General features: G+C 43.7%; 1 protein-coding gene across 1 annotated transcript in view; it reads left to right on the forward strand.

The window, feature by feature from the left end:
• The first annotated feature begins 11,519 nt into the window (after positions 1–11,519).
• TNIP3 (TNFAIP3 interacting protein 3) overlaps positions 11,520–22,533 on the forward strand; it is a 66,868-nt gene continuing 55,854 nt past the window's right edge. The window contains exon 1 of the mRNA XM_086747150.1: positions 11,520–11,632. The gene's annotated coding sequence lies outside the window, so the exon portion shown is untranslated. The remainder of the gene's footprint in view (positions 11,633–22,533) is intronic.

The following is a 22,533-nucleotide window of genomic DNA, read 5'->3' on the forward strand; positions in this document are numbered from 1 at the left end:
AGGCAAAGAAGGCATGGAGTGCCTCAGCCCCGTCTGTGTCTGCAGTTATGCCCGCTCCACCCCATCACTCAGCAGCCTGTTCCTTGCTCAGGCGTTACTGCAAACTCAGTGACTGAAGCTCTTCAGTTTTCTCGTGACCTGTCCTGCAGACCCCATCAGCTCCAGGTGATTGTCAGCTTTCCTAAACACGTGCCTGTACGCTGAGGTCACACTTCCAAATTTCTCCTTCACGGCCTGTCCTTGCTTCCTCCTCCTGCCTGTTGGGTTATGGCTCCAATCTGTGACCCGTTCCTGAGCCAGCGCAGCCCCACTGCCCAACACGCCCCCACGGCCTCCCTCATCAGACACTGCACAGGACAGGGTGTGTTTCGGGTGGGGAAACTGCTGTCACCAGACCCCCCATGCCAGACTTCAGTGTCCATCCCCATCAGCCCTCCTTCTTTTGTAGTCCCCCAGTGCCCTGATCCAGCCAAGCCCCAGCCGTGTCCATGCAAGGGCTCACAAACAGCCCTGCTCTAGGGTGGCCAAGGTCTGGGTGAGAAGAGCGGCTGGGCACGGCTGGCTCTTGCCCCAGCACAGGTGTCGAGACCAGCAGGAGGATGGAGATGGCCACAGAGCAAAACCACCCATAAACTGGTGTGAGTGGCCAGTGCTAGAAATATCTGACAAAGGAGGCTGGGGGGTGATGGGTGCCCTGGGGCACCTTCTTGGACTGTCCATGCCACCAAGGGAATGGACCAGCCTCCTCTTTCCTGCACTTGCCTGTCTCAGCTGCCTTGCAGGAGACTGGGCTCTGCACCACACACCCACTGCAGCGTGTCCTCACCCTGCATGGTCAAACATCTACGTGAACATTGGTGTTGTCCTGTGCTATGTGACAGCTGGGCCCTTGGCTCCTGAATCCCTTCTGCCTGCTGGGGCTGGGCCCCAAGCTCCAGAGGAGATCTGAGAGATGAGAGTAGGGGCAAATGACTACATTCCAGCTGCTTTACGTATGCAATGAGCTGAGGTCCTTATGTACATTGGATTTACCAGAGAGAAAAAAGAGGTCTCAAGATTAAGAAGAAGCTGTATGAAAAATACATAATTACAATTCATATTATCACAAGTTTAAAAAAAATACAAAATAAAAAATAGAAGAGCAAAAGACAGACTGGGATTTTACTGCATTCCTGGGAGTTATATGTAGGTGGTTGGTCCTTATTAATGATGGAAGACAATGTATTCATATAGTTTCCTCAGGGCATCCTTGAGATCCTGGTTCCTCATGCTGTAGATGAGGGGGTCCACTGCTGGAGGCACCACTGAGTACAGAAATGACACTGCCAGGTTCAGAGGTGGGGAGGAGATGGAGGGGGCCTTCAGGTAGGCAAATATCCCAGTGCTGATAAACAGGGATGACGTGCGGAAAGCAGACTCCACAATATGTAAGATTGTACAGTAGGTATGTTTATTCGGCGCCAGGCAGCACGGGGGGTAGTCCCGCCAAAATTGTGTGCACCTGGCGTGGCAATTCACTTTGAATTTTATACAACCAAGTGTTACATATACATGATGTTAAAAAAACACGCCTATACATATGCATGAGCTATCCCCGCTCCGTATTAAAATTAGTTCCAAGAGGTCATTTAGGTATTACAATTAGTTCCAAGAGGTCATTTGGGTATTACAATTAGCTCCAAGAGGTCATTTGGCCAGTTTTAGCTGGCTCCTGAAGGAGGCCCCTTGGTTCTTATCAGGACTGTCCTTGTGCGGGAGGTGCAGGACTTCTCACTTCAGATAAAGAGTTCAAAGCACAAAGCAAGGCCCCTCGGTTGGGGAATGCAAGACTTCCCCCCCCTCGGGTAGTTTTTAAAATAGCTAGTTAGCAAAGCATAAAGCGCCATTTGTATTAGCATGCACAGCAATAATCAATAAATGCCATATCTATTAAAGTTTCCTTAGCCCCTCTTCTCAGGGAGACCACAGCCAGGTGAGGGAGGCACGTGGAAAAGGCTTTGTGCTGTCCCTGCTCAGAGGGGATCCTCAGCACAGCCCTGAAGATCTGCACATAGGACACAACAATGAACACAAAACAGCCAAATGCAAGCAAGACACTGACCACAAGTACCCCAGCTTCCCTGAGGTAGGAGTCTGAGCAGGAGAGCTTGAGGATCTGGGGGATGTCACAGAAGAACTGCTCCAGAGCATTGCCCTGGCAGAGTGGCAGTGAAAATGTACTGGCAGTGTGCACCAGACCCTCGAGAAACCCACTGCCCCAGGCAGCTGCTGCCATGTGGACACAAGCTCTGCTGCCCAGGAGGGTCCCGTAGTGCAGGGGTTTGCAGATGGCAATGTAGCGGTCATAGGCCATGACAGTGAGGAGAAAATACTCAGCTGAGATCAAGAAGATAAATAAAAAGGCCTGTGCAGTGCATCCCAAGTAGGATATGGCCCTGATGTCCCAGAGGGAATTGGCCATGGATTTGGGAACAGTGGTGGAGATGCAGCCCAGGTCAAGGACAGAGAGGTTGAGGAGGAAGAAGTACATGGGGGTGTGGAGGCGGTGGTTGCAGGCTATGGCAGTGATGATGAGGCCGTTTCCCAGGAGGGCAGCCAGGTAGATGCCCAGGAAGAGCCAGAAGTGCAAGAACTGCAGCTCCCGTGTGTCTGCGAATGCCAGGAGGAGGAAATCAGTGATGGAGCTGCTGTTGGACATTTGCTTCCTCTGGGCATGGGAGTCTGTCAAACCAGGAGAAGACAGTGAAGGGTCAGGACTGAGTTCACTAAGCAAAACTGACTCCATTTTTCAAGGAACCATCATTCCCCAGCCTCTGTCCTTCCAGAAAGACCTTCGTGCAGCTCCCTGGCTGAGCTCTGGGTTCTGCTGGCTGAGGGTGCAATGGGGAGCAGAGGGTTCTGCTGGGGGCTCCTGAGGAGTCAGTGCCGCTGTGCACCAACAGGCAGGTAGGAACCAGGAGTGATCTCTGTTTAAATCCCCTCATTAAATCAATGACATTTCAGCATTGTCCCTCCCAACTCACCCGGCTGCAGAGCAGAGCTGTGGGGGTTGGTTGTGTTTGTTTTACTTTTTGAAGGCACACTGCCTTGAATTTTCTGTTCTGCTACAAGTGCTGCATTGGGAGAGCTGGGCTGCAAACAGGCAGACCCTTAGTGCAGAGTGAGTCCATCAGACTTGATCCCAGCTGCCCTGGGCTTGCACCTCTTTAATCTGGAGGATGATCACACCCAGTTGTTTTCTGCAAAAGAAATATGGATACTGCTGAGAGCAGAGGAATCCAGTTTAAAACTCCCCTCCCCAGTAAAACTCCCCTCAGTAAAGATCTGTGAGCTTTCTGACCCCTTGAAGATGGGTCAGATGCCTCACCTGGCAAAAAGAGCCTGCTTCATCCCCACCCTCTGGCCTGCATTGCCCAGAGACCCACAGGCCAGAAGAGGGCTTGGGCACCTTGCTCCCATGGACACATCTGCACAGCAAGGCCTGCAGGGTCAGTGGCTGAGCTGCTGCTGAACCCTCATCCCCAGAGAGCCTGAAAACAAGAGCAGCAGCAGCAGGGGCAGGTGGAGAAAGAAGGAGAAATGCCCCAGTGCTTCTGCCCAGGGCGGCAAGGCCATGGAGGGACAGAGGGGCACTCGGGAGTCTCCTGTGCTGGAGCTCTGGTTGCAGCGGCTACAACTCACAGAGCCCATCCCACCCACCGTGTGCTCACCCCTGTCATCAGGAAACCTCCTGGCAGCAGGACCCTGCCCAGGCCCATCTTTCTGTTGGCCAGCCCTAAGGAGTGGGCCAGAAAAACACTGAAGAGATGACTGAGCTTTCTGTAGGCAAAGGAATGATGAAGGAGCTTTATCAAGTTCCTCGCAGACCTGCTGATCTGTCAGTGTTACACTATAGGAGCCTCCTTCTCTTGTCCAAACCCAACAGCTGCATTGCTGTTCCCTCACAGGCACAGCAGGAAACCGAGAGCACAGACCCTGGAAAGCACCTTTCCTTCCAGGCAGCCCCTGCCTTGTTGTGCTTCTTGAAAAGCTGCCTCTGCCCATGTCCTGGGAGTGACCTGGAGCTGTGAGAGGCTCTGAGCCATGCAGCACCCTCTTGTTAGCAGAAGGACCCTCACTGATGGGGGTCTGTCCTTCCACCCACAGCTTCTCCCCAGACACCATGGGGAGCTCCCCGGGCAGGCTGAGTGCTGAGCCTGGCAGAGGCAGAGTCCCTGCCCCAGCACACAGCCCCTGGGGTGCAGGGACCCTGCTCTGAAGGACAGCCCTGGGCACCCCTGGCTGCACACACACATTCACACCCTGCAGCCGTCCCTGGGAGAAGGCAGCCGTCGTGCCCTGTGCCTCTGACAGTGCACCAGGGAATCCCTGCTCTGGAGCATCTCCTCCTCCTCTGCTCTGGAGAAAATGAGAGAATGCTCCTGGAAGATCATATATGCTTTGGGATATTCCTGCTTTTGGGTGTCCCTCCAGTAAAACCAGCTGCATTGCATCCAGAGACTTACCATGTCCACGGCTGTGAAGATTTCTCCTTCACTGAGCTCCTGGCATCCTCCCACCCCAGGCTGCCTTTCAGCTCTCTCTGCCTCGCTCCTCTCCCCTCAGCTCCTGCAGGCAGAGCCCTCAGCCCTGCTGCGCTTGGCAGAGGAGCTGCTCCTGGGCAGAGCTGTCTCTCTGATTGCTGCAGCAATTAAGTACAGCGCACTAGCTGCTAAGCAGTAAGCAATGTAAGTCGTTACAGCTGGTGTACTTGAGCCTTTTTGGAGCAAGTGAGTGCTAGATCACTGGTATGCCTATGCACTGCTCACCGGCAAGTAAATATGTCATCTACTAAGGCTGTAAATCATACTGATTCTTCAGAGAAGAGGAAAAATTAGGCACTGAAATGTAAATTCTGCTTGAGAGCTCTGTGTCAAAGATGTTTTTCCAAATGTTAATTAACCCTTATCTCAAGTGAGATGCGATTTTTTTTTTTTTTTTCTCCCAAGAAAGGGAAATATGGGGGAGGTGGAAAAGGGAATTTTTTTTTTTTTTTTTATCCAAAGGAGTAGTTTTGAACTCATGCTTTGCTTGTACAGTGTTCAATAGAAAGGGCCTTAAGTGATAACTGTAAATGAGGATACTATCATGCAGTCATATCTGATGATAACATATATTTGCAAAATATCTTTGTAGCTTTAGGAATAGATGTGGTTGGTAAAAGATGGGTATAAAACTGTAAATAATGAAAATTAAAATAAATGAGACTTCTTTCCTGGTACTAGGGTGGAACTGAGGCAGAGCTGGTGGCTGATTTTGTTCCTCTTTCTATGTTAGGATTCTGAAAAGAGAGGCAGCGCATCTTCTGCTGACTCCCACTGTGTAAACATAAAACCTGCTGCAATTTTTTTGAGCCAGTTCATCAAAGCTGATGCCTAAAATTGACTTGCATTTCCCATAGACGTGTATGTACTTGGTTCATTTTCTGTTCAAACTATTGCCTAGCTGCTTAATAGACCACACCTTAAAGGACAGTGCTGCACAAGTATGCTTCTGCTTAGATATTGACTCTTTTTTTCATGTTTTCAAAGCTACCTGTAACATGCTTCATAGGAAGGAGAAGCGGAGATAGAGGAGGATGTTTGAGGAGGATTTTGGCTGATGCATCTCTAGTGACACCTTGTGGGATGTTTCACAGAATCATCTATAACTTGTTTTTGAGGAAGAAATAAACTGAAAGGCCTGTTGGGCAAAAAGTTGCCCAAATACTCCACATGGGATATGGTTCAACTTCTGCACCCGTCTGTAGTTTTTCAGAGATTGTGCAGCCTGGTAAACAGGACTGTCGCTGTTAGTAGTAAAAGGCTGTAGGTGTTGTACTGGCCTGACAGTGTACTGCTCAGGGCTTGTCTGGCCTTGAGCTAGTTTTTGCTGTGGATGTTGCTTAATAGCTGGGCAATTACTTATTCCTAACATATCTGAGCTTTGCTCTGTAATAACTATTTATATAAATGTCTGAGAACCTAGATGTAATCATTTAACAAACAACAATCCTTTATGTTAGTTAGGGCTGGGGTGGACTCTGTTGTAATTTCAAATTTAAACTGATAGCTGAGTACGAGAGAGCTGTCTGTGTTAAGAAAACATAAACATAACCAGAGGGACCCCCAACACCAGTGAGGAACTCCTCCCAGTGAAGAACTTGGGATGCTTCTGATAAGCTGCCATGCTCCCCTGATGTTTCGGCATGAGGAAGAGTGGTGCTTTGTCTTCAGGACCCAGAGAGACACTGGAAGAGTGAGTGTAACACCAGAGAGAAATGAAAGAGTAAGTACTAGAAAGTTTGTATGTGTAAGTCTTAACTGTATTATTAACCATAAGTCTAAGTGGACTAATACACTGCTAAGATTTTAATGACATTAACTGTTTCCCTGGGTTTTAGACTGGTAGTGTATACAGTACTCTTTATAGAGCATCTGGAAATAATTGCTATTCTTACCGAATCTTTAGTTATACAATCAGACCCTCAGTCCTGCTCCCTGAAACAGAAAAAAAAGTACCAAAACATTTAACTGATCTTTCACAAACAGCAAACTCTGTAAACAGCCTCCTGGCTTTTGATTTTTGACACAGGCTTCCCCCCCACCCCCCAAGGTGAAAGGGTAAAGTCATTTGAAACAATTTTGCAATACAGACCCAGCTATTAATTCAACAAGACTTCAAATTAGACTGGTTCTCTAATGAATTATTCTCAGCGAGGACCAGTAGCGGTAATGCATCTGAAATAAGCGGGTCCTGTGGACTATAACTGACACTGAAGCTCATTTTTCCCTTGAAACACTAAATGCAATACAGGCTGACACACACAAAAAAAAAAAAAAGAGTAGATGAAGACATATTTGACTGTTCAAAGTGCTTTGGCATGTTTCTTCAACTTTGTTTCCTTGTTTTCTACTGCACCAAGGAAGGGTAACTTCCTTCTAGTTTCTTCAGCTATGAAATCTAGTAGCTCAGCAGCTTTAAAAATAATGACTGTCACAGTTTCATCTTCATTGGCCATGTGCCACTGAAGTTCTTCCTAGAATTTGAGGACTAGCAGTAGTCTTAAATCCATAAGAAGGCTGTAGCTTGAAAGTTGCCCTTTTCCTCTGCAGGGCATGTGAGAGATACAAAAAATAAGTTAAATGTTTGTTTCTGCTCCAATGAGGGCAATGATGAACTTTACCTCTCAGTTCAGTGTGTTCTGGACCACGCTGTAGATGCAGGACAGATGCGGGGTGGGAGGAGAGGGCTGGAGAAAGCCGTTCCCAAAGGTGCTTAAAGTCCAAGTGTGCACAGCTGATGAGGCAAACCTGGGCAGCAGAGAGAACAAGGTGAGTGGTAAAACCGGTTGTTATTTCTTTTGCATGTTAATATTTGAAAAAAATGAATGTTTTGCTGAGTCAAGTCTGTTGCACTCTAGAAACAGCAGAGCCCTGTGTGCATGTTGCATACCTGCATACAAGAAAATATCTATTATGAACCCTTCTTTAAAATAAGATAGCTTTTAGTAAAGAATAAGATTGATGGTGGCAATAAAATAATAAGAGAAGTAATGTAGTGTCACTGAACATGCCTTCCAATTTCTGCTTCATTTGCTTTTCTTTTATATAGAGAGTGTTTTTCTGCTCTCTGCTGTTATTTCTGGGTAATTTGCTACTAAGTTTTGTGTTTTGGTTTGTTGGTTGTTTTCTTTTTTTTTTTCCCCTTCACAATGTGTTGGCCTCTCCTTTGGCATAACAAGACTTAGCTTCATTATGCATTTCAGTTGGCTGACATAAAACTCAGTATCTGGCTCGTAGTTAATACCAGGAAAAAACAGTGATGTAGTTCATTCAAAGCCTACATGAAATTATCTCACTGAGGTTATTTTTACATATTATCTCCTTAATATACGCTAATATTTTCTGTGAAGGAAATATCTTTCATAATGAATTTTCTTTTCTTGCTGTACTTTGAGGATAACTTAGATACTGTCTTCAGTACAGCTGTGAAAACTGCAAACCCTGAAAACACGAATGTCAGCCTGTTAAAGGGTTAGCCCTTCCAGTTATGTTTTACATGATAAGTACACTAAAAATGTCTTTTAAATGCCTGCTGGTGATGCTAAATAAGGGCGTGAGAAAAATAGCATGATAGGGGAATTGAAAAATAGCAGAATTCCTTTTTAACACTTGAATCAATATGTGACATCACTGGGGTAATTAGTGTAACTGAACTAAGAATTCAAGGGGCAAAATTATATTGATTTTTTGTAGTGAATAGTATATTATGTATTTAGATGTTAAACAAATACACACACTCATGCTCCTTCTAGTAAATATATATGTGGTATTCAGTCAATTCAGTTTGCTGGTCTGACTATCAGTTTTTTTCCGAGATATAACCTGATGAATGGCATGAATAGGAATTCATTGCTTCCTAGAAACATGTTAAAAATGAGCTATAGAGATACACTTTCTAACGTTGAATTTGCTCTTCCTTAGTCCATTGAGGTATGACACACATTGGTCTGTATGGGTGTGTACGTATTGAGTTCTTTAGAAATAAATTTTAACTTTTCAAAGTAAATACATTTAGATTCACTACAGAGTGAAACATTCAGAAGTAGAAAATATGAGAATCGGTTGTACTGACATGGTTTAGATGGACTCGGTACATAGCTCACTGTCCTGTCTGGTAAAGGTTTGCTGTTCTGGGGAAAAAAAAGCAAACCAAACAATTAAAAAACCATTTTGTTCAAAAATGAGTATTTAGAAAAGTTTTATGAACATCTCACTGCCCAAGAGTTAATTTTTTAGAACTTTCTGGTGATTTACACCTACTGATTTTAGAGACCTTTTTCCTTATTTAATGGGCACCACAGGAGAGGACTACTGGGGAACAGACCTCAGGAGCTCTGACCCCAGACCTGCTTGCCGTCAAATATGTTTTAGGTGTATTTAATTTCAGCTGAATTTTGAAGCCAGTTGCAATGGTTTTCCAGAAGTGAAACAGTAATACTAGACTGTGGAATGACTGAGCAGAGGCTGTGCTGCACAGGCACTCGGGAGCAGGCAGACAACTGGGAATGCAAAATGAGATGCTGCCAGGCAGGTGGGCATTCAAGCTGTGGATGTGATCAGAGCCCAACATAAGGAAGTCTATTTTGCTTGATGGGAGAAGGAAGAGTAGTTGTCTTTACCTGAATTGCATGATTTAACACAATTGTAGTAACAGCTAGGACCTTTTTAAGGAAATATTTTTGCACAAAAATGCTCACTTGGCGAAGTAGAAGTTAGTCCCCGCTGTCCCTTGCTGTGAAGACTTCTTTTGTCAGGTCTAAAGAGGAATGAGGGGTGGAGGTAAGAATGATGCTGTCCCCAGGTGCTGATCTGCAGGGGTTGAGCAGCTGGTTGAGACACAAATGCAGAAAGGGCAGCAAAAAATGCAGAGTCAGGCTGTTACTCCCCAACACTTGCTTCTCTTGTGCTTGGGAGTAAGGAGGTCAGAGCACCTGGGGATGGAAGGCAGATGGGTGGGAAGCAGGTTCCATTGCCTTCCTGTGCCTCACCTCACCTGAAAGCAGAAGCCCTGGTCTCTGTGTACTTCTCTGCAAGAAGCAGGGAGGGCTGAAGTACTTGTCCAGTGTGTGAAGAGTGGCAAAGGAAAGGCCAGCTGTCCTCTGAGCTGGAGTGCCTGAGGACACTGCTTATGTATCCTACTCCTTCCCTTTGGCCCAGTATTTACCCCCTTTCCCTTTTCACCAGAAAATTAATTATGCACCCAGTAAGCCTTCTGGTGTAATGAGTATGTTTCAGCAGAAAAGTTGTGGTTTTAATGTATTACCATTTTCAAACAGACCAGTTTTTAGAAAATTTTCCATCAGCTTTGTTGCTGGGCCTGGAGGTGAGGAGGCTACACTGGGGGAGATGTAGCAAGATAAATTACTTGAAGAGAGATTTGAAAAGAGCTTTGAAAAATATTGAGAGTTTCTTTCTTGCCTAGTGTCGTAGTTCAGCCCTGATCAGGACCAGACTACGCAGTCTCTCTCTCACTCCCCCCACACTCCGAGAGAACAGGGAGAGAAAATATAAGGAAAAACGGCTCAAGGTTTGAGATAAGGACAGGGAGAAATCCTTAAAGTTACCGTCACGGGCAAAACAGACTCGACTTGGGGAAAACTATTCATTTATTACTACAAACAGCAGGATAATGAGACAGAGAACAAGATAACCTCCCTCCACCCCTCCCTCTTCCCAAGCTTAACATTATCTCTACTACCTTCCCCTCCTGAGCGGCACAGGGGGGAAGAGGGAATGGGGGTTGTGGTCAGTTCATCATATGTTGTTTTACGCCGCTGCTTCATGGTCGGAGGAAGAACTCCTCACATTCCTCCCCTGCTCCATTGTGGGGTCCCTCCCACGGGCCACAGTCCTTCATGGAACTGCTCCGGCGTGGGTCATCTCTTCCACGGGTGCAGTCTCTCCAGAACAGCTGTCCCAGCGGGCCCTCCACGGGCCACAGCTGCCTTCAGGCATCCACCTCCCCCGGTACGGGGTCCTTCACGGGCTCCAAGTGGATCTCTGCTCCTCCGTGGACCTCCATGGGCTGCAGGGGGACAACCTGCTCCACCATGGTCGTCACCACAGGCTGCAGGGGAATCTTGGCCAGGAGCCGCATTACTCCTCCCCCTCCTTCTGAACTGACCTTGGCGTCTGCAGCCGTTCCTCACAACAGGCTGGTAGATGTCTCTCAGGATCTTTTTTACATCTTATTCACTTCTCATCTCCTCTCCACTTTCTTGCAGCTGGGCTGGACCGAGTCGGGCCCAATCGGCTGCCTGGCGAGAGGCCAGAGGGTGAGGCCTGCAAGGCCCATGAGGCCTGCGCCTCCCCCTCTGCCCCTCTGCCCCCGCTCAGCTTCTTCACATCTTCTCTTCTCTCTCTTTTTTTTTTTTGTTTTCCCATTCTTAAATACGTTATCGCAGAGGCGTTATCACGAGACATTCTGCTACCAATCGGCTCGGCCTTGGCCAGCAGTGGGTCCGCCCTAGGCCTGGCCAAGTCCGCTGAACAAAGGGGAGCAACTTCTAGCAGTTTCCTACAGAAGCTACCACCTTAGGCCCCCCCCTACTAAACAAAACCACGACACCTAGCAGAATACTTTATTTGCCTGTGTATAAATATAATGAATGTAAGTTTAGTTTGGTCCTTTATGAGAAGGAAGTTTCAGAGACTTAAAGAAAATGCTGCAGATTCTCTCCCAGCATAGCACAGCTGTACTGGTTTTTTTTTTTCTTTTTTTCTTTTTTTTTTTTTGGTTCAACACACAGCCTTTCCTTCCTTTGCGTGTCTTGTGCCTCTGGCATTCTCCTCCTCCCTTCCTTAGCTACCCCAAGCCTATTTGTTTCTATAGGGTTGTGCGATTAGTTCTTTAATTGATGCCCTTTATTCCATTGATGGTTTTCTTTGTTTTATATCTCTTCTTTAGGTGCAAGCGTTGGGCCATCTGAGCCTGAGAAAGCAAAAAGGAGTCTCTAATACCTGAATTTAGAAGTCAGTCCAGAGGACCAGTTCTATTAAAAAGCCATCCACAAAACTCTGCTATGAAAGAATAACAGTTTCACAAAGCAGTGAGTTTGACCTCTTCCGATATATAGAGTCATTAAGATTTCACAGACAAGCTGGTGGAAGTGTTGGCCAGTTCTCTTACAGCAGCTGCTATGGATAAATGAAGCTGTTTGATACCCGTCATTGCTTTCCTTTTAGTTAACATGTATTGGCACTACCCCCTTACCTCTTGCTTTCTATGCCTGGCATTTGAAAGCTAGATATTTGAATTGCTGCTCAATTTCATGGTGTTTTGTATTTGTGCTAACAGTGCAGGTAGATGGTAGAGGAAGACAGATTGACTTCTTTGTATCACCTCCTGTTCCCATGTCTCTGTAATGAAGAAGTTGAACTTAATGTAGCTAAATTCAGTACAAAGATGACATCTAAATACAACTGTACTCAGTCAGCAGTACTATTTTTTTGCTGGAGGACCAGGTGCAGTAGGAACATTAAGCTGTGCAGTTTTCTTATGCCTCCTGGACAGAAGTAGACAGATGATGTGACTTAGTGAGGTAGCCCTGTGATTCAGTGGCAGAATAAGCCCCGGTTTTATCCTCTGGCTGCTGATCTTCCCCCCCCCCCGTAACATGAAGCCACTGCGAACGTACTGGTGCGCTGGTGCTGTGTGAGAATTCACGCACTGGGCATTCACCAGTTACTAAAAATCCTAACTGCTGGCATTTCTATTCGAGGCAGAAGGTGTCCCCTGTTTGTATAGCCCACATATGAAACATCCCACGTAGTTTGCAACCACCCTCCTGCTTTCACTGTGTGTGGGAGTTTATCTTTACTAGAAACAGTAATTGCAAAAATGACCTTCGTACTTACTGAAAGCAGTAGACTGCTCCGCTCTGACTCATGGAATAAGCCCAGGTATTGGGTAATAGCTTGCTGCTCGATAACGTGTTTCTCTGTTGTCTTGTGCAATAGTTAAACCGAAGCCGGGTTCTGTGTCAGATACAATATTGTAGGCGATGCCTACGATGGTTCTGTCTCTGCCAGAATCTAAGATGAAGCGAAAACTGCACAACTGCTGCTGACTGATGAAAGCAGCTTTGTGTTGGCTTAGCTGCGTTTCAGAGCGAAGGCTCACATTTCAGTACGTCCTCTAGTTTCGGTTTTAGAGTAACAAATCCAGTTTGGATGCACCTCTAGCTGAAATAAAAGCCATTATTTGTACTCTGTAATCATTGGGCTCTCTCTTTGCTGTTATCTTCGCTGATTTTTGTTTTCTGTAGTGTTCATTGGTGTTCTACTTCAGTAGGAAATCCCCTTTTTTAAATGCTTTGTAATGAGTCACTGCTGCTGTTTTCTTCAAACTGAAGGGGATTCCAACTATAAAATTGTATTATTGCTTAAATATAATCCTGTTCCATTGCGTAGGTTGTAGTTTAAACCAGAGAAAGGTTTGGGGGAGTTGTAGGGTAAGCAAGCAATGTCGCTGCTAGTTTTGTTTATTAAATTGGCAATTAATGGCAGTTCCAGTAAGAAGTAAGCAGCTTAGAAGCTGAATAAATCAAAACTAGTATCAAACTGAAAATATTATTCAGCAGTTATAGATGTCTGAAATTCTGTACAAAAAAGACAAAAAACCCACCAACTGTAGCCCGTAATAGTTCATGTGTTCCCAGTAATGAATGTTAAGATTTGTTCAGCAAGAAGCACAGTCTGGTTTAGCCTTTTTTTTTTTTTTTTTTTTTTTTTTGTGTGTGTGTATATATGTTCATTATATACTCAAAATTGAATAGCTTTAAAAATTATTTCTTCAGGCATAGAAGATTGCTTTGAGTTTTCATCTTTCATTATAAATCTGACTATCCTGATATTACTGTTGGTTTAACCCCTGCTGCTTTAAGCTGCAGTGTTATGAAACCATCGTCTATTGCTTTCTTTTCTCTGGAGTAACTGCTGTAACTCTCTGTCATGCTGGAGTTTTGATCACATTTCAAATCTTCTATGTTTGCTCACGGGAGCAAATGGAAATGTCAATTTGCAGTAGCCTTTGGTCCTGCCTTCTTGTGTCCGCAGAAATATGCAGAAAATCTGAAGGTATTCTCTTTACTCCTGCTTTCAGCTCTGGATTTCCTTCCTTAATTTCAGAGTTTACCCGAGAGCTTCTACAGGCTGCAATCCAGACTCACCCATTCTGCTGGTAACAGCTCCCTCCATACACAGCACTAGGTGAGACAACTTGTTCTCTGCTGCTTTTAGACTCTGAAAGTCCTTCTGGCATTTTTTTTTTCCTTGTCGCTTTCTGGTTTTATCTGTCATTTAAACAGAACTCAGCAATTCCAGCTGTCTAGGAATGCAAAAAGAAAAACCCCAAACCCAACAAAAACAAAACAAAAAAACCCACCCACAAAAGGCACCATTTAAAACAAATTATATCAATATTTTCAATATTAAGATACAGAAGGTGGTTGTTATATATTGAGATATGATGGTTACTGAGAATTGAAAAGGATCATGAAATTGCTGGAGGCCCCACAGTTACACTCAAGTTTAAAGAGAGTCTCACTACCAGTTTTACAGCATATTGCTGTAAAGGAAATAAGTTAATAAAAGCCACAAAGATGTACAATTTCCCATAGCCTTTGACTAATGCTTTAAGAGAAAGAACATTTAAAAAAATACTCTTAACCGAAGGTGAGGGGATTTCCTTAGGAAGAATGCTTTTAGGGGGCCTTGCTCTCAACTAGTGACTTCAGGAGGCAGTCGTTTCCTAACAGCATGAGGAGTTTCTGTGCTGATGAATGAGAGAACATAGACAGCTCCATCCCTCAACCCCCAAAAAGCTTTTGGGTTTACGTCTCTTCAAAGGTATTTAAGTGCTAAAGACTCAGAGTCTTATACCAATGCCCTAAATCACCTAAATTTCTCAGCTGCCATCCTCTTAGGGTAACAGGACCAAAGGAACTGGGCTGCCCCGCAAGTACTGTGAACTGGAGCAATGTGGTGCGGAGGCATTTGGGTGGGTCCCTGTGGAGACACTCAGGGTTCGGAAGCTGACCAGCTTGGCCAGTGCAAGTCAGGTTTTTCTAGTGAAGGTCACTGGTGAGTAAAGCTGGGTTTCCCCATTATCCTATGCAGGTGAGGGTGTCTCAGGATCCAGCAGTGCAGACTTGTCTCACATTATCCTGGGCAAAACTGTTAAGCTCCGTGACGGTGCACACCCACATGGGTCTGGGGGGTCAAAGCCAGGTTTGGGTGCAGTGATTTGTCCCTGTCTCCAGGGTTCAGAGCCCTGGCTGTGGAACTGAGCTGTTTTGTGAACTGGCAGCGTGGGAATCTGCTTCTGTAGTCTGTCTCAGGCTCAAGCCTGGATAAAATGTGGCTACTGGGAGCTTACTGGTTGAGTGCGCTCTTCACAGTTCCATATGGTGTTTAGGTGCATAGCGTGAAGTCTGGCTGGTTTGGAAAACTTGGACCTGAGGGCTTTTGTCACTTCTGAAAAGGGAAAAGATTCCATGCATCCTATAGAAATTTTGAAAATAGCACCCCGTTTATGTAGTGAGATCTCTACGTAAACAGTTAAGATCACCTTGGCACTATGATTAGGCTCTGAACTGCTAGTAGTCAAATATTTTCTTTTCCTTCCTATGACCATTACTATTTTTCTCCTGTAGTAGAATATCTTGTCGCAATAATCCTTTCATGTATTTAGTTGTTTTTCAATGTCTGTCTTTGGTTTGTAAATGCTGAACATGGTTTTTTAGGAAATTAGATTGAACTAAGCTTGAATATTTGCAAACACTTGAAAGACTTACAGGTAGTAATGGGATATTTATCAGACTCACTGGCGCTTTGCTGGGGTTTAAGCCTTCTTTGAAAGTAGGATGAGCAGAGAGGTACTGCAAACGTTTAGAGCAAGGTTATAATTAGTAGGTAGACATATATCCCTACTTTATAAATTAATCTTTAGTACTTAATCTTTTTTTCGATGTTGTAATTGCTGGGAAAGTACATAAGGGAAGTAAAACTGTGTTTGCTACAACATCCTAGTGCTCCAAGCACTTGCCTTTTTTCTTTTTTTTTTTCTTTTTTTTTTTTCTTTTTCTTTTTTTTTCTTTTTTTTTTTTTTCTTTTTAATGGAAAAATGAAACGAAAGAAAAAAAGTAGCACCTTATCTCCACTACAGCAAATGGCTTTTCCTTACATCGTTTATAAGAATTAATCACTTTAACAACATTTTTCTTTACTGTTCAAAGAATTTTTACATTTTTCTTGATTGTTCCCCAATGCCTATACACTGCCTCTGTCTATGTTTTATGAGCAAAATCTGAATAACACAAGGGCACAGTTTCCATAAAATTAAGGTCATATGAGGTGGAAATAGCAGCCTAAGATCAGGGGTTCCTTCATTTTTATAGTCCTTTCTTTTTGTAACAGGAAACAGCTCTGAGGCAGTTTTCATGTAGGACGATATATAGAAATGTTTGCCTTTAGAGATTTTTATTTTTATTTATTTTTTTGGGGGGTGGGTGTGTGTCTGTGTGCTTATGTGATCAAGAGCTGCATTGGAAATACTTGGATCCGGCTTCTAACAACACAATAGTTCTCTAATGTGGTTATTAGCTTTACTATACCACTTGCATGTCTTGCACCAACCATCTAGCAGAGTTGTAAGTGGATATCATTCTTGATTTCACAAAAAGGGAAAATTAGATTCATATACTTGGTGGGGGGAGGGGGACACCAGACACAGATTTCTGCTTGTGTTATATGAATATCAGTGGTTTTGAAAAGGTCATCAGGTCCTCCAGAGAAGCTAAGGAGGAGTACAATTCTCAACTGAAATGTAGTAGATGAGTCACCTCTGCTCTCCTCCGAAGTGCCTCTATTCCTGTCCACCAATAGCCAGGATACTTCCCGTGAAATGCTTTCACTTGCCCTGTTTGCCTTTGGTCAACTGCAAACCCGGGCAAAGGCATCTTTCTCTATTCAGCCACCTGTGCTGATGGCAAACACTAGCTTTCACTTGGTACATCAGGCCTTACTTGCTTTTTCCTGTCACTTTTAACCCAGGCTCTTGTAGCTTCTGTGCCCAGTTGACCTATGATAGTGGTGGTAGCTGGCAAAGGCATGCTAAGCTTACTGTTCAAAGGAGCAGCTTTTTTGTACAATACTGGTTTATGTTATTGTGTGTTACCTTATTCAGTATCATTCCAGTGTTTCCTTACCATGATCATAAACTCCCAATGGTGCTTTAATTAATGTGACCAAAACCCTAGCTGGGCTTGAATTCCATGGAGCTCTATCCAGAGGGACAAATAAATGTAGTGATGAGAGTGGCTAGTTCTTGTCAAGTTTTTTGAGATATTTTGTAACACATTTTTGTACAATCTATCTTAGAAAGACAGGCCAGCGTCAGGAGTGTGCTCCTCACACTTAGGGTGGGCAACGATGAGGTTTGTGATAATCCTTCATTCTTTTCATCCTGAACTTTGCTTTGAACATCTTGCACTCTATCTTTGGCCTTTTCTGTGGAGGTATCCACTATTCCAGGTAAACCTAGTAACTCACTGCATTCCTTTGCTTCCGAGAAGAAAATCGGAGACTAGAAACCTAGTTTTGTGGGAGATTATCTCATTGAGAAAATTCTATGTACTATTTTGAGTAGTATGAGGTATGTAAGTCCTCTAGACTCTGTGCCTGGTCTTAATGTTGTAGCTCAGCCAAGAAGTAGCAAAGACAGAAAAGTGTCTGCAACTTGCAGTTTTCGGCAGTCCCTGAATCTGGTTGAAAATGCTTTGCCTTATCCGAAAACCCCCCGTCTCCATGAGGTAAAGGTCACATTTCTGTCAAACCACTAGATGTTGGTTTAAAATTTCACTGATATAGGAAACTTAGTATGGCTTCAGACTTTTCTTAATTGCAAAGCAGGTTAAACTCTGTATGAATAGGAAAGAAATCTTTCTGAATCTTATGTAGAAAGAGAAATCCCTTTCATGGAGGATTTAGACATTGCATAAAATTAGGTTTAATTCCAGTTTGAATTGGAATTTATACCCTGTGATATTTCAGTTAAAAAAGTAATGGTAGGAATCAATGGGTGGGAAAACAGCTAGAGAACAAGGTGGCCTTACTGGCCAGAGGAAAGGTTTGTAGTCTGACGTCCTTTACACTAAGCTGCATGCTTAAAATCTGGGGAACTGACAAATGTGATGGAAATTATGTTCTGCTGGAACCTCCTGCTGGCCTGCTGTAAAGCCTGTTTTCATACTTGATAACATATCCATTTCATTAACATCTTCAAGACAATCCAGTGAAATAGCATAAGAATATGTTTGAGTAACAATAAAGAATGGATTGAATCGCTGTCCAAGACCTCATAAAAGAGCTGTGGCTTTTCCATTTTTTCTGTAAGGAAGGGAGAGTTTGTTGTGGGTGGTCTTTCATTCGTGGCTAAGCAGTAAGCCAGCAGGGAGCAGGAGCAAAAGGAGTGGAAAGGGCCTTGACTTTTAGTACATCTCAGGCAAAAACTGATTTAGTCCAAGCTAAAATCAGCGGTTCACTAAAACTTAGAGTAGAACTGGGTTGACAGTACCTTCCTCCCTGGGAAAGTCACTTCTGTCAACAAAAAGAAGTATTTCAATTCTGTATGAAGTGTGGATAAGAGGTACCCTCACCTTTTAACTGTTTAGTTTACCTCAAAAACTTGACAGCTGGGACTGTCTCATGTTACTACTTCTTGTTCTGGGGCATGTGAATCTGTTTAAGAAATAGATAAATAAAAAAGGGGATAGCAGCCAATCTATTTCTGAGTGAAGCAGAAGAGAGTATTTTGGCTTGACAAAAATGTAAGTGCATGGGAGCAGTTCTCATTCATGCACCAAAAAGAGAGGAGGACAGCTGTAGACAGCCAGTGAGCGGGGTGCCTTGTTCAGCAGAATGAATTCCTAATACCCTAAGTGCGGTATCAAAGTATAAACTTAAAACTCAATCTCAGAAATTTCCTGGACAGCAAAACTGCCTTTAGCTTCCTTTCCAGGATACTGGAGTCCCAAACTGTTTTGAGTACTTTTGAAATTGCTTTTTTCCCAGTCTCCTTTCTTGCTTGTAGTGGTCTTTTCTCTCCTGAATAATACTTACATGGCAATTAAGCCCTTTACAAGTCACCTAGGATCCAGTACTTTTAAGCTGCTGTCTTTGTGTTATATTAAATTTTCTCCAACTCATTTCCTTATTTTTCCCTTATGGAAAGCCCCTAAACAAACAATTCTTCAGTGGACAATAAAATAATTTGAATGGCAGCCATCCAATCTGGACTTTCTCTAGATAAGTGGCTTGGGTATGCCTAAGAAGCAATGAAATTTTTATTATTCAGTTATGTATGGTGTAGCCAAAGGGGTTTTCCCCTTCTAAATGGGGGAAGAGGGGAGCTCAGGTAAAAATATACAGATGTGATTTCTACTGTACCCCCACAATTTTCCATTGCAAGTTAAGAGAAAGGGTTCCCCCTTCAATTTTTCCATTGACTACTTCTCTCTGCCTCCACAAAACATTTTGTTGTGCCTTCTTTGTTGTGATGAAAATGTCATAACTTTCACATCACTAACATTTACAGGAGTTAAAAATGAAACAATATAATTGCTTGAGTCCAGGTGGTTGTTAAACTGGTGCTGACAGGAAGGGAAGAACCAATGTTTTCATCTTCTCTTCTCTGGAAGCAGCAAGGATGCTGCTCCCTCTTAGTCTCTGTGCAGAAGGCAGCTGTTGATGTGGTGGACAGAATAGCGTATCCCTCCCGGTGTGTGCTACGGGCATGGCTGTTGTAAGAGATGCTAGAAGCAGCCCAGCTTGACAGTAAATGTGTGCAGCTCAGAATGACTCCAGTTAAAATGTTAGTAAGCATTTTGCATTTTACTCGGAGAACGCTTACCAGAATAAATTGGCATCTTTGGTCACTTCTCTTAACTCATGGAATGGCATGCAGCCTTGCAGATAAGAAGGCACCTGACTTTAAAGGCTTAACAGTCCTGGCTTTGCCTGGTCCTGGATGAGAAGAAGTCTGATTGTTCTTAGCCTCCCTGGCAGAAACCACAGTGGTGTGATTGAACAGGTGATGGATATTAAACCCAGGAACAGCACGTGTGGGAAGCTTTAATTTAGGCCCATCATTGTTCCTGAGCTGACAGATGATGATAAAATGACAACAACAACCTCCCGAACTATTTCCAGTCCCATAGAAATTAAACATGTTGGTCAGTCCAAAGCGAAAGCTGTGTTTGACTACAGTGAAAGCCAAAAAGACAGAAGGCTATATTCACCATACTCTGTGTGAATGCAGTGCTGAGGAAGAAGTAATGCTAGTCCCTTGTTACTCAGTCATCCAGTGGAAAAAGCATTTCCCCTCAGAGGTGTATCTCTTGGCTTCCATTTCTTTTGCTGCTTTGAAGGATTTGAGTACATTCCACTCACTTCCCAAGACAGTACTCTAGCAGTTTTCTACCGAGCTTTTGGTGGTGGGTTGCTTTCAAACCTCCCCCGTGGAGGCTGCTTTGCTTTTTATAAATGCTTATATAAAACTAAACTAGAGATCAGAGTATGAAAAAATTATTCATGTGGATCTGAGTGAATGGGACACTCTTCTGAGAAGCGGAAGATATTGGTGCTGTTGGGGTTTTTTTAATTTTTTTTTTTTTTTTTTTTTTTTAATTTTGTCTGGGCAGACAGTAAATCTGAACTCTGTTGGTAAATGTCTGAACCATGAAACTGAAATCACTAACATTTTCTCCAACAAAGTAAATACAGTAAATACTTCATATGCAGTGCAAGACTATTATTTGCAAAAGACTGGAGAAACCACCCTGCAACTCCAGCAGTTAAAACGTTTATCCAGGAGGTACAAACACAGTTAAACTCCCTTCAGGGAAAGGCAGGGGAAAGAGTTTAACCTTGGTCTCCCACATCCTGGCCCTGGCGTGTTGTTTCCTCTGCTATAGTTACAAATACCCCCCGCATAGTTTTGTTTCAACAAAACTGCGGTGAATTGAACATGAATTTGCAAATGATTGCTGTCTGTGTGCATGTGAGAAGCAGAATGTAAATGATTTGACAGAAAAAGATCCACCCTGCTCTGCTGAGCAGCTGTGATATTTCTGCTAGAAGGTAGAAAATGCTCTCGGGGCAGTTAGATCACTAGTATTTCCAACCCAGAAGACAACAGGAGTCTCCTAGAAAAATCAAAACGGTTTCTGCTCCTTGGTGCAAAACTGTGCAGGTTTTGTTGTCGTCTAAACCGAAACAAAGATCAGGCTTAAAGATGAACCTTTTTCTGAACATACCTATTATGAATCTTTTACTTCTAGGTAACAGCGTGAAAATGTTCATTTTTATCATGTATGAAACTTGATTAATCAACTCCTGCATGCAACGGAATATAGGCTGAAATGAATAGTATACTCTTGAAAACGCTGCATCACTTCTTGTCTGGGTGAAGGGAAGATTTTCTGCAGTCTCCACCTCTGTACGCCCTCTTCCTCAGAGAGAAAATCAGATACGAGAATGTAATGTTTCTGGCTGGGGGCAGAGCTGAATGTCACTTCCTGATGTGGAGACTGTAGCCAGTTGAACTGAGCGCTGATTCTGTAGGGAAACCTTTAGAATAAATTCTAATTAAAATGTATTCCTAGAAATGGGTCCCTGACCTATCTGCCCCTTACAGTAAATTATTCTACTTCGAGATTAATATTTGTGTTCTATACCTTTTGAGTTGATGCAACTTTTCCACCATGCTAGACCGCCGCTTTTCCTACAGAGCAGCTTCTGCTGGTGCGTGGGCGTACCATTGTGTCACTGTTCCATGGTAATCTGAAGAACGAGAGGGAATCCTCTGTGGTCTCCTACAAGCAGTGCTTTCAAGTAGATCTGTGTGGGCTGTGTTTGAGAGATATGAATATGCTATCAACGTTAGAATGACTTTAAGAAAGGGGTTTCCCTGAGCCTGGGCTGTAGGTTAAACCTTGAGAGAGATATATATTTTTTTTGCCTCCAAACCACGTAGTTCTCATTTGATTCAGAGAGCCTTTATGGAGACTAGTATGTCCTAACCTAGCAGCACGGAGACAAACACCCTCCCTAAATATGGTGAGTAACCTCTGCATTAATTTGAAGCTCGTATCAGTGGGTCTCTGCCTAGCCTCAGCATGAAGGCATGTGCCTCTTTCCCTTGTCATCTGCCAAAGAGACCTCAAATCCAAAACCTGATCTTTTAAAATTTGGGTTTGTTTTTTTTTTCTAAATGACTTTTTAATTTCTCCGTAATTCTTATATAGAATAGCTCTAGCAGAGTTCTTTTGCTTTCTTTTCTTGCACAAAGCTGGACAATGAAAGATACAGGAATAGTGAAGGGTTATTGCCATATAGAGCATTAAGCCTATGTCAAACAGTTATTTTGGGGTAAATCTAGAGATACAAAGATTCAATGCACCTGTACTGGCTTTAACCAACATTCCTTCCTTGGATAACGCTTCTTCTGAGACCTTTAGAAGTTTTCCCTGTTCTGTAGAGTTTGGGGTGTTCCCTGCGCTACTGACTCTGATGGGATCAGGCACAGGATTTCCTTAGCTGGGTCTGGTGTTAGGAGATGGGCCTTTTATCCATGTGCTACAAACTGTTTTCTATAATCCACATAGCATTTGAGGGTGCGCTAGGACTCTGAGCTAGGTGGTATTTTTCTTGCCTTTTTGCTTTAAATTGGCATTAATGCTGTGTCTCAGAAAATGTTTTGGTACATTCCAACTCTGAGTAAGGAATACTTGGCGCCACAGTATTATAAATTCCAAGCGGTATGTTTCAGATTGATAAATATAAACGAGCTGAGCTATGAGGACTAGTGAGATGAGATTTGTATAGAGGAAGAAAAAAACCAAACATATGTGTGCTTTTCCCCCCCTCCTTGTTTTAACTACTACTTTGA

The sequence above is a fragment of the Chlamydotis macqueenii genome, chromosome 4, assembly GCF_036417535.1.
Source record: "Chlamydotis macqueenii isolate bChlMac1 chromosome 4, bChlMac1.mat, whole genome shotgun sequence".
In the NCBI taxonomy this organism is placed as follows: domain Eukaryota; kingdom Metazoa; phylum Chordata; class Aves; order Otidiformes; family Otididae; genus Chlamydotis; species Chlamydotis macqueenii.